The sequence below is a fragment of the Nycticebus coucang genome, chromosome 7, assembly GCF_027406575.1.
Source record: "Nycticebus coucang isolate mNycCou1 chromosome 7, mNycCou1.pri, whole genome shotgun sequence".
In the NCBI taxonomy this organism is placed as follows: domain Eukaryota; kingdom Metazoa; phylum Chordata; class Mammalia; order Primates; family Lorisidae; genus Nycticebus; species Nycticebus coucang.
The window spans coordinates 4,186,573-4,200,977 of record NC_069786.1 but is presented as its reverse complement, the minus strand read 5'-3'; positions in this window follow the sequence as shown (position 1 = coordinate 4,200,977).

Sequence of the window (14,405 nt, the reverse complement as noted above, 5' to 3'; positions counted from 1 at the left end):
AGTAAAGAGAATGACAAAGAGAAATAAGTATTGAATGGTGTCAACAATTTTACTGAACCATTAAATTTAGAAAACATCAGAGCTGGAGATAGGATGAGATGAAAAATGAAACATGCCCTTCCTACCCCAGTCTCCATCCTTGAGATGTGTGGTGACTCCAGCTGGAGTGTTCGTCTCACCAGTAAAGGCTTAAACTGCCCTGCAGGAGAGTGCTTGTACATTCTCTGAAACATGTCACATGCACCATGAAATAGGCTTGGCTTGTCACCTAAACTGTCCTCGCCTTGGGAAGTGGCCTGCAACCCTCATTCAGACCTCGCCTGGGCCTGGGGGCCCTGCTTCATGGCCCAGCCCTCTCTACTTTGGCTGCCCCTCTTGATTTTTTGGTGTCCATGGCATTACTGGTCAATTTCGTACTTGGGTAAAGTCTCTAATTAGCACAAGTTAGATGCCAGTGGTTCTCGACCTTCCTAATGCCGTGCTGTATTTTCGTTGTTACAAAGGGGTCATGACCCACAGGTTGAGAACCGCTGGTAGACAAAACAATGCTTTGTATTAGTTTAGAACTATGCCTAATGTATGCTTAATTTCTCACAACTCATGCTGGAGCACTGTAACAAAATAAGAGTGTAGGTGAAGAACAGGCTCTATTCAATGTTTCCATTCCTAGAAAGACGCACGATGCCCCCCCCCCCAGCTATTATGTTCATCGGCTACACGGACCCCCGTCTTCCCACACGGCTGTGCCAGAGAAGTCCCAGTGAAACACCCTAGATGTTCCTGAGCACACTTGAGGCTGGGTCCTCTCAGCACAAATGAGTTCACCCTCAAGGAACTGTTCTTCAAAGCCAGGGTGAAATAGGAGGGGTGAGGCTAGGAGGGCAGGAGGGCTGGGTGCCGGCTGCTCCTTGCTCTGTCAGTCCTGCTTTGCTTCCTATATTAACCCTAGACCATCACTGGGCCTCTGAGCTGGTGCTCAGCCGCAGTTGCTCATGGATGTCTGGGCGCATGAGGGTCACTGCTATAGGCTGTGACTCCCACTGGCGCCGAGGCTGCGACACTCATCATATTTTTCCTCCACTGCTCTTGTTCACTTTGACCACCTCAGCCAGAGGTGGCGCCGTCCAGGCTGCAGACAGTGGGGAGGGATCTGAGTCTTGCTCTGGTCAGCACATGCTATGCAGCCCAGCTGTTTATATCTATCGCCAAGAATGAACACTCTACAAAGACTCTCTGAATCTCAGCTCCTGATACATTTTTCACTGTCCGCTTTTGGTAGTAGAAATTTTCAATTCCTAACGTAAGCCATGATGGCAGCTCCTGTGCACCTGCTTGGCCGGCGCTTGCCGTGTCTGTTGGTAGAAGCATTTCCCCATGCAGGGATCCTGAATCTCTGATCTGGCAGAATCTACTATTTCAGAAAATAGAAGCGCACATCTTGCAAACCGTAGACAGGAAGGTGACAGGTGTCATTTCTGCTTCCATTCCTGGCTGGTCCTCAGATCCACACATTTTAAGTATTTGAGACACCTGTGTTACTTCTAACTTATTACTTCAATGTAATCAGACCCGTAGATTCTGGGTCCCAAATTCATTGTAACACCTCCTGAAATGTAAAATTACTCCCATAGTCTGAGGCAAGGCTACCTGGGGCTCCACGTTGGTAAATGAGGCCTCTGTAAGCTCTTAGGTAAGTTGCAGGCAGAGATACAGTGCAAGAAAAACCCAGCTCACCTCTGGCGTGGGTGTCGGTCCTGGTAAGGATTCATTCTGTTCCCTTAGAAGTAAAAGAAATGCCTTTTATTCAACCTGTTCCAAGCAGCTAGCTGGTCTCCCTAAGGGGTTTTCCCCACACCAGGGCTCCGGCTGGTGTTTGCTGCAGGTGGGGCTGACATCTCTGGAGAGAAAGACTTGGGTCTGCTGGACCACAAACAGCCTCTACAGCCACCCACTGGCCACTGCATTCACAGACCTGCCCCCCATGCAGCATGGGCTGAGAGGGCTCTGGGGGCTGTCCACCGGCAGCTACCTGCTCAGTGTTGCTGTGGACCCCTCTGGGTGTGAGCCCTGGACAAAGGATGCACACAGCTGTACTCATTCCCAGGATCACCCATGTGCCTCGGACACCCTTATTTCTGCTGCTCCACTGGGCATTCCAGACTCCTGCCCAGCGGGCACAGCCAGCTGTGGGCGTAGGAGCCCGAGCACTGATTCATCCTCAGCTGCTGCTTTGTCCACACAAAGAAGAGTGAAAACCCAAGTGTCCCCTGCACAGCTCTGCGCCTGGGGAGAAATTTGCTGCACTACGTTAGCCCAGTCCTCAGTGAGACTAGCCTGGTATTGGTGCTCCTTTGCCAAACCAAGCCTTATTTATTTATTTATTTATTTTTGTACCTTTGTCAGCTGGGCATAAACAAAGGTCCTAATCATCTTGGGGTGCCATAATGAAATACAACAGTCTGGGCATTGTAAACAGTAGATATTTTTATCTCACAAGTATGAAAGCTGGCAGTCAGAGGTCAAGGTGCAGCAGGCTGTGGTCTGGGGCGGGCACTTCTCCTGCTACACAGACAGCTGCCTCCTGGCTCCATCCTTTTCTCCTCATTCTAGTCTGACCCTCGTCGCCAGCCTCTTCTCTTCTCATCGGCAGATTATTACAAAAGCTCTAAACAATGTGAAGACTTCCTGCTTGGTGCTGCTGCCTTCCCTTAAGAATCGCTCTTGGAAATATATTTAATTTATCCAAAGGTCAGAAAGAGTTGCCCTCGTGCCACAATATTTTCATGATGGTGACATCTTGATTATTAAGTTGGATAAGTTGCTGTTTTCTAATTGAGAAATTTCTATGGTTTTCAGCAGTTTGCATAATCTAGTTTCAACCTGGCTTTCCAAAGGTCTTTCTTGCCATCACTACCAATTTCTTCTCACCCAAGAAAACTGCTTTCTGTTTGCAAAATCACTATTCCTGTCACAAACTTATGATCATGAAAAAGTATGTTCACCACACCTGGAATGTAACCTTACTTTTTTCTGTACCTAAACCAGCGCAATGATTACTATTTCTTTGAAACGTTTTCTGACATCACTAGTCATGTTATATCTGCAACGAAATCAACTCACAGTCCTAAATACCCATGCCATTCATTCTGCTAGCCTCGGCGGCTTTCCTAACCATCTCTTCTGTGTATACATTCCATAACTCCCCTGTTAGATGCTGATCTCCTTTTGGACAGGCCTTGAAGCTTTTACCAAATCTGTGAAAAATTATGTGTCATAGAAATCAAGAGAATCTATCAAAAACAAGTTTGTACCAACTAATCAGAAGTATTTCTGTATTCCCTGCGCAACTTTAAAGCCCCAGAAGGTGACAAAACTGTTCTTTATGCACATAAAGTTTATGAGTAATGCTCTAAATTCCAAAGGTCAAATATCAACATTAATCTGAACTAGTTTAAAATACCTTATCAAATTAAATGAGGTAAATAATAATGAAATGTAAAATGTGTGTGCTATTTAAAGATAAAAAATGGCCTGGAATAAACTATTATTTTAGGACATTGAATATTCATCTTATGGTGCATTTTTCAGTATTAAAGTTGGAAATAAAAGCTTTTCTTATGATATTGGCATCAAGGAAAGAATAATATATAATTTAGAAGCTAAAGCTTTTTATATACTGTTTGTTTATATTTAAGTTTTGTTCTGAGGAATGTTGTTTGATCCAAAACTTGACAGGATAGATGTGTTTTGATTATTTTTAAATGTTCTTTTTTATCCTAGTAGTTGCCACATAAATGCACGGTACGGTGGCTATCAGACCTTCGGGTAATTCAGGCACGAAATAGCAACTGTCCTCAGATGAATAGAGCTTAAACTGGAGCGATTCACTAGAAATGGGTAGAAAATACTCAGCAAAGAGAAGGAAGGATTCAGATCTAGACACAGGAGTTGGCTCTCAGCATCAGGTGGATGGATTTAACCCAAGATAATTTAGCACCCACATGTCCAATCAATTGAGTGGCACGTCCTCATATGTGAATTACCAATTCCATTCCCAAAGGTAGCCATGTGCGTAAAGGAGGCTTCCATTTTTGAACAAAACCTAAGAATTCTGAGGTTCTAGTGATTTGAGTAATAATTATGCCTTACATGGAAATGTAATAATTAGATTGCATGGACTAAATTAGTAGAATTAATACTTAACCATTCAGAAATGGTTAGATGAAGCTAGTATACATCCTACTTTTACTGATCACTATATTTAGAATCTCAAGGCACATGGTAATGAGGATCAATTCTCATGACGTTTTGATACTCCGGTATTGTTCCAAAAATGTGTGTGTGTTTATGTATGTATTTGCGTATATCTCACAGTTGTGTAATTGAAGGGAAACCAAGGTTTTGCTCTTTACATTATTTTCACATTTGGTGTAGGTGCCGGTGGATAAGACTGACAGGCATTCCTTCCTATGCCCCCCCGACCCCCAGGCTACCATTTCCGTCAGAGTGCCGTCTTCCTGAATCCAAAGGGCATGTACTCTCTGGCTCAGGAGGGCTTCACCAAGATGAGCTTCAGGAGGAAGTCCTGCCTCGTGGCACTGTGCTCCCAAAATCAATGGATGTGGAACTTGGGTCAGGCTCTGCCATATCTGGCTTTGGGATTCTGATCAAATATCAAACTCTCTCAGAGTCATTTTCCTCATTTGTTAAAAAACACAAACATATAAGGTAAGTTTTTGAGTTTTTTGTTAAAGTTACTCCTTGTTAATAAAGTTCGTTTTGAGAATTTTGACTATGAAAGACTTTCTTAAAAAAGGTAAATAAATAATACTTTTTTTCTCCAAAGCTCAACCTACAAAACAAATTAAAATGTACCTGCCACTCTCCTTGGTTAGATCCTGGAGGCCTGGACTTGGCATTTCTCTCTCTTTCCACCTGTGTTTGTTCCTGGAAAACATTCATGAACTTGGCGTTATTTTCTGAAAAGCCCTGGACAAGACCATTTTTCAGATTTCTTCTTGCTCCGGCTTTTTGGACCTTCTCACCCTGGCGGAGAGGAGGTGAACTCACCACTTCACATGCCCTTCACTTTTTGTTATACTCCGAACACCTGTTTAGTAACTAATAGCGCTTCAAATATTTTCTGGGAAATTGTGAGTTCCAGGAATACATGAGATTTTAATTACATATATATGGCCCAGAAGAGAACATTTATATCCCGACAATTTTTTTTTGTGTTAAAGAAAAGCTCAATGAATAATGCATTGATCTGGGTCTCATCAGAAGACAAAGAACTAGAGTGCTTTAAATAGCAGAGGTTTAATGCGAGCAGGAGGTCAGCACAGACCTCGAGGCCCTCCAGAGGGCCCGAGCACATCAGTTTTGCCTCTGAGGGCTGCACGGTCAGTTGTAACTATTCAACTCTTAACGTTGTGAGGCCACATAGACCAATGGTAAACAAATGTGTGTGGCGAGACTCCCACACGCCTCGTTAATATTAAATACAGGTGGCAGGCCAGACTGGACCCACTGGCTGCTGGACACCAACCTGTGATGTAAAACTTATCTAAGTGATGACGAGAGGTTAATTTTAAGGTTGGAAAGAGAATCCTAAGGCCAACTTAGGACTGATGGAGAGTATAGAGGAAGGACACATCCGAAAGGGTCCAGTCTTTGTTGAAGGAGTAGTTGAAGCCCATTGTATGGAGGAAAAGACCACCAGGCACCCGGGGCAGCACATGCCCAGTCCCTGGGTGGGCGCTGGGGGAGCCAGGCTGCAGGAGGGCGCTGCCATGCGCCCCAGGCCTGCGGCACATCGCTCTGCAAGTCTGCAGTGGGTGAGCCAGTGGCGCCAAGCACAGGTGCACCAGGCAGAGGTGTGGCAGGTGCACAGGGAGTGTGGGTGAGGCCTGGCTGGCCGCAGGGCCTCCTGCACCAGTGTACACTGTGGCAGGAGCACTTAGTGCAGGGCTCGGCCACTACCGCCCCTGGACAGCCAGCCCTGTGGGCCCTCTGAGCCTGCACGCGCTGGCCGGGGCTCCCGGCTGGAGGCCGTGCGTGTCCAGGCCTGGGTGTTGGGCGCCCTGGGCCGGCCAGGCACTGAGGAAGAGGCATCAGCAGCCCCAGGCTGGGTAGAGGCGCCTGAGAGCGAGGAGGTAGCAGAAAACTAGCGCTAGGCCATGCGCAGGGCTGATGTCTAATCACAGCCCGCCCTGATCTGAGTCCTTCACGTTTTCGCGTCTCCCTTTCCCGCTATGCCACTTCTAATTGACAACACACACGAAGTTCATCAGAGGGAATTCCAAGGAATCCGCTGGATAGTGGATACCCAGCTTTAGCTTTAGATCTCCAAGCCTCAAATGCGTGGGTTAGTTACCAAACTAAAGCTTTGGGCATCTAAGTCGGGTCTGTTGTTTTTCTCTGATGATTTAAACTGGAATCATGTACAAGTGACTTCCTTCTCTTAGTGTTCAAATTTACTTAAGTGTCAAGCAAGTTACCCCCTGCTGCCATGTAATGAGGAACGCTGACCCAACCTTCACAGAATCCTGAAGAATCTCCTGGGACCCCAGTTAGGGACGAGCCCAGCAAACCTGGGAGGGTAGACTTGGGAGGACGGCTGGGTCCAGGTACAGAAGTGCTATAGGTCCCCCTGCTTGTCCAGTGCCTGGATAACACTGTCCCCGTACGCTGACCCATTCCCTGTGGCCTGGACCACGGCCCCTGAGAGCAGCTGAACCTCTGTCCCCCAATCTTTGCCACTGGAAAGGGAGCAAAACTTTCCCAATGCCAGTTTTATAATTCTCCACGACTATTCTGACTAGCGCCCTGCAGATCGGGGAGGACGCCTTGACCAGACATGGGCCGGCTCCTATGAGTATCTTGTGAGCTGCTTCCAAAGGAGAAAACAGCACTTACAGTGCTGGCCAAGCTGCCCTGGCCAATGCACCGTATGCTCCTCAGAATTTGGGCTTTGTAATTTTGTAAGAATTGCTATAAAAACAATCCAACCTCGTCTTGGTACTCAGAGTACATTTGCAGAACGTAACACACATTTCTCACACGGAATCTAGTGACCTTGCTACCAGGGAGCAGCACAGACCAGCAGGGAAGGAAATACCAGGGAAAAGGCAAAAACAAGCAGATTGTTTGGCCTGCGAGATTCAACCAGGCTTTGCAGTGACCAGTTTTGCTTTCAAGGGATGCTGCTTGAGCCCAGCACAGATTATAGCACATAAATACCACGTGTGCAGGCTGGGCTGTTAGTGCTGGGACTCGGGGACTGGGAAAGCTTGAGTTCTCCATGTCATGGGAAAGAGTGTGCAGGGATGTGATGCCCACTCTGGGTCCCACCAGCCCTGGATCTAATGTGCTTTCTCCTTCTTTCTGAGATGTCCCTGAACAACATTTGTCTAGCTAGCAGTAGGAAGAGGTGACGAAGGCCTCAGCCCGGCTTCTGGGACGCTGAGTGAAAATCATTCCCATTTACAGACCACTGCAGCGTGGGGTCTCGCTAATCTCACTGCCACAAGTGGGCTTTGAAAATACAGCCCTTGTCCAGACAGCCAGTGCTCAGCTAAACATAACCAGGACTGTGCCTCCCAGGAAGAAGAGGGAATTAATAAGGAGAGTTAACGAGCAGTCTCTGATAAGAATCCAATTTTCCTGAAGGGCACTTGGAACAATTCTCAGCTGTTTCTCTGATGGATCTAGAAGTAGAGAGTCTACAGGGAAAGGGTCCTAACAGCCTCTGTGGTCACGTTAGATCCTATTACTTACTTTTGAGGAATGAAAGGAATAGGTCATGTCCATTCCTGGCACCTAAGATTTTGCTACCTGAGGATGTCAGCTGTCGAGGACTTCCAGTTATTTACTCATTAGAATTTATATACAAATGAAATCGTGACTTTATGTTAGCAACTGAAATCTGACTGTGTTTTTATATAAGATAGTCCCTTTTACCTGTATTACTTAGGCAGTCTGAATGTCAGAGCAATTCTACGAACAGGGTTTTTGATAACTCAGTGTCTCTATTTCTTAAATGGTGCTAACAATCACAGCCTAATACCTAACAAGTTTTCTGAAGCACAAAGATTACATGAAGTACTTTGGAAGAAAGCTGTGATATGTGTCCAAGAAAGCATCGAGAGAGAGGAGGAGGGGGAAGTTGGTAGAGGAGTCTGGGGTGCAGGAGGAGGATGGGGTGGAGGAGGGGAAGGTGGAGGATGGGGGAAGGTGGAGGAGGGGGAGGTGGAGGATGGGGGAAGGTGGAGGAGGGGAAGAATGAAAGCCATTACACAATCATATCACTTTGAGAAAAATTATCATGACAGAAAATCTTTCTCTTGGACTAATTTCCAGTAGACAATTCTGAACTGGTTTCTTTCATGTGACACCTTCAGAAACTGCCATAAATGTAATTAGGGGCATTTGTGTGCAACACATTTTTAACCATTAAAAAATATAATGGGAGAATTAGGTGAGTTATGATTATTGCAAAGGCAGAAATCCACCTGGATTTAATACAGATTTGTTAGCTTGTGGTTTGCACCTATGTTTTTTGCTAGAAAAGAGAAAATTGGAAAGAAAATTGGAAAACTACCAGAATGTAGTATAAATTTTAAAAATTCTAGTACATTTTCAAAGGATGCATAAAATAGCCAACTTGCAGGTGTAGCTGAATTGTCTTTTCTTTGTCTTTAATCCAACGAATTACTTTCGTTAGCTTTGGCATCGGCTTAGTGCCAGGTCCCAGCAAACACAGAAGGAAAACACTTCATTCAGAGAATTATACCTTAGATTCACTGGATGATTTAGAAACTGGCCAATTTTATAAATATGCTGTGAATTTGTGTGTGTGTGTGTGTGTGTGTGTATAAATGTAAGCTTTAATCCATTTCCGTGAAATGTTAAACAGGCTTGTAATTTATACCTGTAATTTTACTCTAGTGTTTAAAAACAGCAAATTTAACACATGTTTGTTGCACCTCTTTGTATCTCAGGCTGGCCAGATGTTAGAGACACTGCAGGGAAGCTGGAGGATCAACGTTGGACACTGTCACGATAGAATGTGGGTCACCTTATGGTCTCTCTCTCTCGTATCATTCAACAAATACCCACACATCAATACTTCCCAAGAACACATTCCAGGCCACATGTGTCATATCTGAGCCTCACAGCAAAGGAGGCTGTGCTGTCCCCACTCCCTTTATCTTACAGATCATGTGAGAGAAGCGTAAAGTGAATCTCCAGGGCAGCAAAGGTCCTTACTGGGGGAGGAGGACACAGCCCCCGCCCTCTCCAGTATTAACAGACATTTGCCTTCAAGTTTATTTTCCATTCCCAGACCAATATTTATTTTACAATTTTAAGAGATAATATTCCATGTATTTTTTTTTATCAGTGTTGGAAATGAAGTGCAGTACAAAGTTCAAGTACAAACATTTTGAAAAGAAGTCTTGTCGAGTGGAGTCTGAAGAGAAAACAAATTTCCAATACTTGTTTGATTCGAGGTTCCAGTACACAGCACGTGTGTGTGCACACAGTGGTTTTCAACTGTCTGCTTTAAAAAAGATCTATGTGTTTATCATTGTATTCTGCTGAACAATGAAAAATAGATAAAAAAGGCCCTGGTGGAGATCAATAGCGTCTTGAAAGGCATCAGGTGAACTTATCTGCACTTCGGCTGCGGGGCTGTGTTCTTCTTCATGAAAACTATCGACAGTGGGGTATGGATGCAAGAAATTACCCAGCTGCTCGGGAGGCTGAGGCAAGAGAATCGCGTAAGCCCAAGAGTTAGAGGTTGCTGTGAGCCGTGTGACACCACGGCACTCTACCTGAGGGCAGTATAGTGAGACTCTGTCTCTACAAAAAAAAGAAAAAAAAAAAAAAAGAAATTAGCAGCAGAAGAAAGCAATCAATTCAAAGGCTTTGCATTTAGATGCTTAAAAAAATTTAAAGATATATATTGTAAATCATATTAATCCAACAGTAAAAAAAACCCAGCAAATTAAATATCATAAGTATACATTGTGAATTGGGACAATATTTCAAAGAATTAACAAAGCATTTGATCTATAGTCTGTTAAGTGGCAACTTGTTTTAGAAGAAAGAGGTAGAAGCTTAAATTTAGACTAATTCCACCCCTTCCTGAGCAGGAGCAGGTTGGGTTATTGGGCTGAGTATAAGCCATGATGGAATGTTGACTCTGATAGAACAGGACGTCTGGATTGTATGTGCACAAGCGCACTCGTTAGCTTACACCTGAGTATGAGAGAAAACTGGCCGGGTTTGAACATCCATGTGGCCAACAGATCTCTTCTGTGGTTTCTTTTTTTTTTTTTTTTTTATTTTTTATTTTTTATTTTTTATTTTTGGCCGGGGCTGGGCTTGAACCCGCCACCTCCGGCATATGGGACCGGTGCCCTACCCGTTGAGCCACAGGCGCCGCCCTCTTCTGTGGTTTCTGATAGTGATCCTTGTATAAATGCTGTTTAATATATATGCAATCTTTCTGCTCAATTTCTGCATAGTTCTCTCTCTCTCTCCACACACACATATATATCCATTGTATCCATATATGTGGATAAAATGAATGGGAAGGGTATGTACTATTTACATATGAGATAGCCCAACAAAGCAGCTCTCATATTAGTTGTGAGATAAACGCTCAGGCTATCTCATGAGAGCTCAGGCTCTCATACATCAGAGCTCCGTGGAACATACAGTCAATGTAATAAGAGCCAGAAATGACAAGGATAATCTTAACTAATAGATTTATAAAAAGGCATCTGCTGAAAAAGTAAATGGCTGCTCAGAAGGTGAATGAAGGTGTGTCTTGGGTAGGAGCCTGTGGGCATGTTTGTGTGTGTCTGTGTGTTTGTGAGTATGCGTGTTCCTGTGGCCGTGAGAGAGATAAAGATAAGCAAATATGAATCAGAGTATTCCCACCCCCAAAAATGTAGTATCTAGGATCACGAAGACATTTGGTAGAAATGTGTTCCAGTCTCATGCTAACCAAGTATCTAAATGTTAATAAGGGCAGTGAAAATATTAAAGCATTCAAAAAACTATAAATGAAAAGCACTTTAAAAAATGAGATCCGAAAACCTTAAATAGCAAGGTTTTAAAACCTCCAAGGAAAGAAACCATGACGCTACAGATCTAGAAAGTAAATCCTTCTCAAAACATGGCTTTATTTTGGATAATGGGGAAAATTAGATGTCATTTTTTTTTTCAAAAGCAAGAAAAGGTTATGTGTAATCTCAATTGTCATTTTGTTCAACATCCAGCATATTTCTTATGCCATATTCATCCTTAGAATCAGTTCTCTTTTACTTACACTAGCTTTTAACATACCACCAAGTTTCAGTGAGCAGAAATTCTCTTTATAGTGGACAGTGAATGGACTACAGTGTGCAGAGTTTCTCCTCATATTCTTGTGCTTGTTGAATTAGATCTCTACCCAGGAGACACAGAGAGGGCGTGATATTGGCCTGGTCAATGGTAATACTGTATCTCCCGGCCACATCATGGCTCTGACATTGGACAGAGCCCCGTATCTGTAGTCTGTGGATAACTGGGAGCAGGAAACCTCTTTCCTCCAGGACCACTGCCCAGGATAACATACTTGCATCCATTTCTCTTTGGACACAAGGTGGAAATTGATCTGATTCAGGAGAGAATAAGTCCAAAATACAGAAGTTGGGATAATCCAGAGATGGGGATAGAGAAAGAAGGAGAGAAAATGCAAAAAAGAGAGAAAAGACAGACACTCAGATTATCATGTAATTCTTCTTGATCATGCAAGGTGTACATCCAGAATCCCCCCATATTTCCATTATACAAGCCAGTCAGCTCCATTTTCTCTGTAGCTTATTTGAGTTATATTTCTGTCATTTGCAGTCTCAAGAGTTGCTGTCATACTTTTACCCATGGGTTTCTTACAATCTGGTCCTTGGAGAGTAAGGTACTGACAGCACTAGACTCTGAATCATCCTTTCAAGGATGTTTGTATAATGAACAGCTTTAGAAGGCAAAGAATATCCCTCCAGAGCAAACAGCCAGCACACTTAATGTCTAGTGTAACAAAGATAGTGTCTCCCTCATGAGCAAAAGCCTGGCATGTTTACTGCCCATTATAAAAGATGCAAGTTCTATAAGTTTGGGGTTTCTCTCCAATAATGAAAACTAATATACCCGAGGGTTCTTCTGCAGCAATTTGGGCTCAGAGACACCACACAAAAATGCTGATACTCTGTGAGTTCTGGTGCTCTGAATACGCACGTTCCCCTGTCTCTAACCCAGGAGTTTCATTTCTTGTCTTGGCATCTATGAAACTATGGAAAGATAATTTATTTTATGAGCTTTCATGATAGATACAATTATAGGCCCTTCCCAGTTCTTGCCACTAATATATTTCCCTAACCAGGAAACAAAATCTTAGAATGGTGGGTAAAGCAGAGACACAGTCTGGAAAGGTGAAATGAGCATTAATGTAAGCTTAAATTTGGGGAAAGAAACACGATGCTTTCCCATTTAACTGATAAATGTATCATCACTAAATGCTAGGTAGAGTTCAAAATATCTTCTTGGCACCTAGGTTTATGGAAAGATATAATGACTCAAATTTTAGGTCATGGTAAATTTAATTTAAAGAGGCTGTTTCATATCTGCAGGCAGAATAGAAGATTTTTGTTTGCTTGTTTACCTAAAGAATGAAAGTTTTAAAATGTTAGAGATAGGGACATTTGAGATTTCTAGAAATAAAATGTGGATGATAAATCAGAAATTCTGATTTCATGTTCCTTGAACCACTTCAATAAATAAATTTGGTTAAAATGTATTTTATTCAGCTAACTTGCAACACACATTTCAGTCCAAATGTAACAAATGTAATTACACTCTCTCAAGGTAGCCAGGACTGCTCTAGGGAGCTTACAGATCAGAAAAGACCAACAATGCCCCCAACCTAAGGTATGTGGGTAAAGGCTGACAACAGGCTCTCCAGGGGAAAAGGGGTGTGTGTGTGTGTGTGCGTGTAGCTTTTGATTTTTGCCAAAATCATGTTTATGTAGTCAACCTATGGTTGCTTTTGACAAAGGAGTACAGGGTTGTAGTTTTGACAGTAATGCTGATGGCATTTTTACCTATGTTAAAGAACTGAAGCAAAGACAACTCTTATCAGAATTTCTGTCAATAATATAACAACTTCTCATTTTCTTTGCATGTTACGGGTTGCCTGGATTAAGGGATACTCAGATCAGTAAAGCATTGATTATTCTTGATGTTTCAGTTGCCACTGAGCCCCGCCTTCTGCTAAAAGAGATGTTCAGGTAGCTTCACATTTGGTTCAAAGGATTGGGCTGACCCAAGTGTGTCTGAGGGTGTTCTTAGGGGTCACATGCCTGTGATTTGGGGACTGAATTGAGAAGTTTTACCCGCAGTGTGGGTGGACGCCGTCTAATCAACTGGGACTCAGACGGAACAAAAGGCAGAAAAAGAGAAATTGCTGTTCTCTAGTCCGGAAATTGAACTGCCTTCTTCTCTGACCTTGGGCATCAGAGTTCCTGGGTTGTGGTTTTGCACTTACATCAGCTGCAGCCCCTTGGACCCTTGGGCTTTTGCCCTCAAACTGGGAGTGAAACAGTCTGCTTCTTTGGTCTGAAGCCTCTGCACTTAGGATGAGCCAGCTTACAGACAACTGCCCTGGGACTTCTCGGCCTCCTCTGCTGAGAGATCCAGTCTCCTAGTCTGTTCTTCCTGATGTCCTGATGTCCCACCAGTTCTGCCTCTGGGGAACCCTGACTAAAGCTAATGATTTCTGAGTGCTGGAAGAACATTGACTCGATATTGTGTGTTTTTGACAGTGTAAAAGCTATAAACATGACACATTTTGATTTAATTTTCATCATTAACATTTCTCTAGCACTTTCCCAACTCTAGTCAAACAGCAAGACAATAAATAAAGCCCCAACTATAGTATTGGGGTGTCCCTGTGGTGTCAAGCCTGTGGCTAGTTCCAAGCTATCAGAGCGACTGTATCATTGTGGCATCATGAAGAGTCTGCGAGGCAGCCCGTGGTGCTGCGGCTTCTCTGCCGGACAGGAGCTGGTGGTGTGAGGGGTCTCAAGTGCGTAGGCGATGGCGAAATAATTAGGAAGAGATCCATTCCCAGTATTTGTTACATTTGTGTTTTATAGAGCTTATGTAATTTTGCATTTATATGATATCATGTTTAACAATAACTGTGCTTATCAACCCACTCAAAACACTGAAAATTGAACCATCGGCTCTGGCGGGTGTTAAGTGCTTCTTTGAGGCTGTTCTAGCCATCATGGTCCCTTCTTCAGGAGTCCCAATTCTCTCAGGAAGAGAGAGCAGCAAAGAATGAACCCGTGAATTTA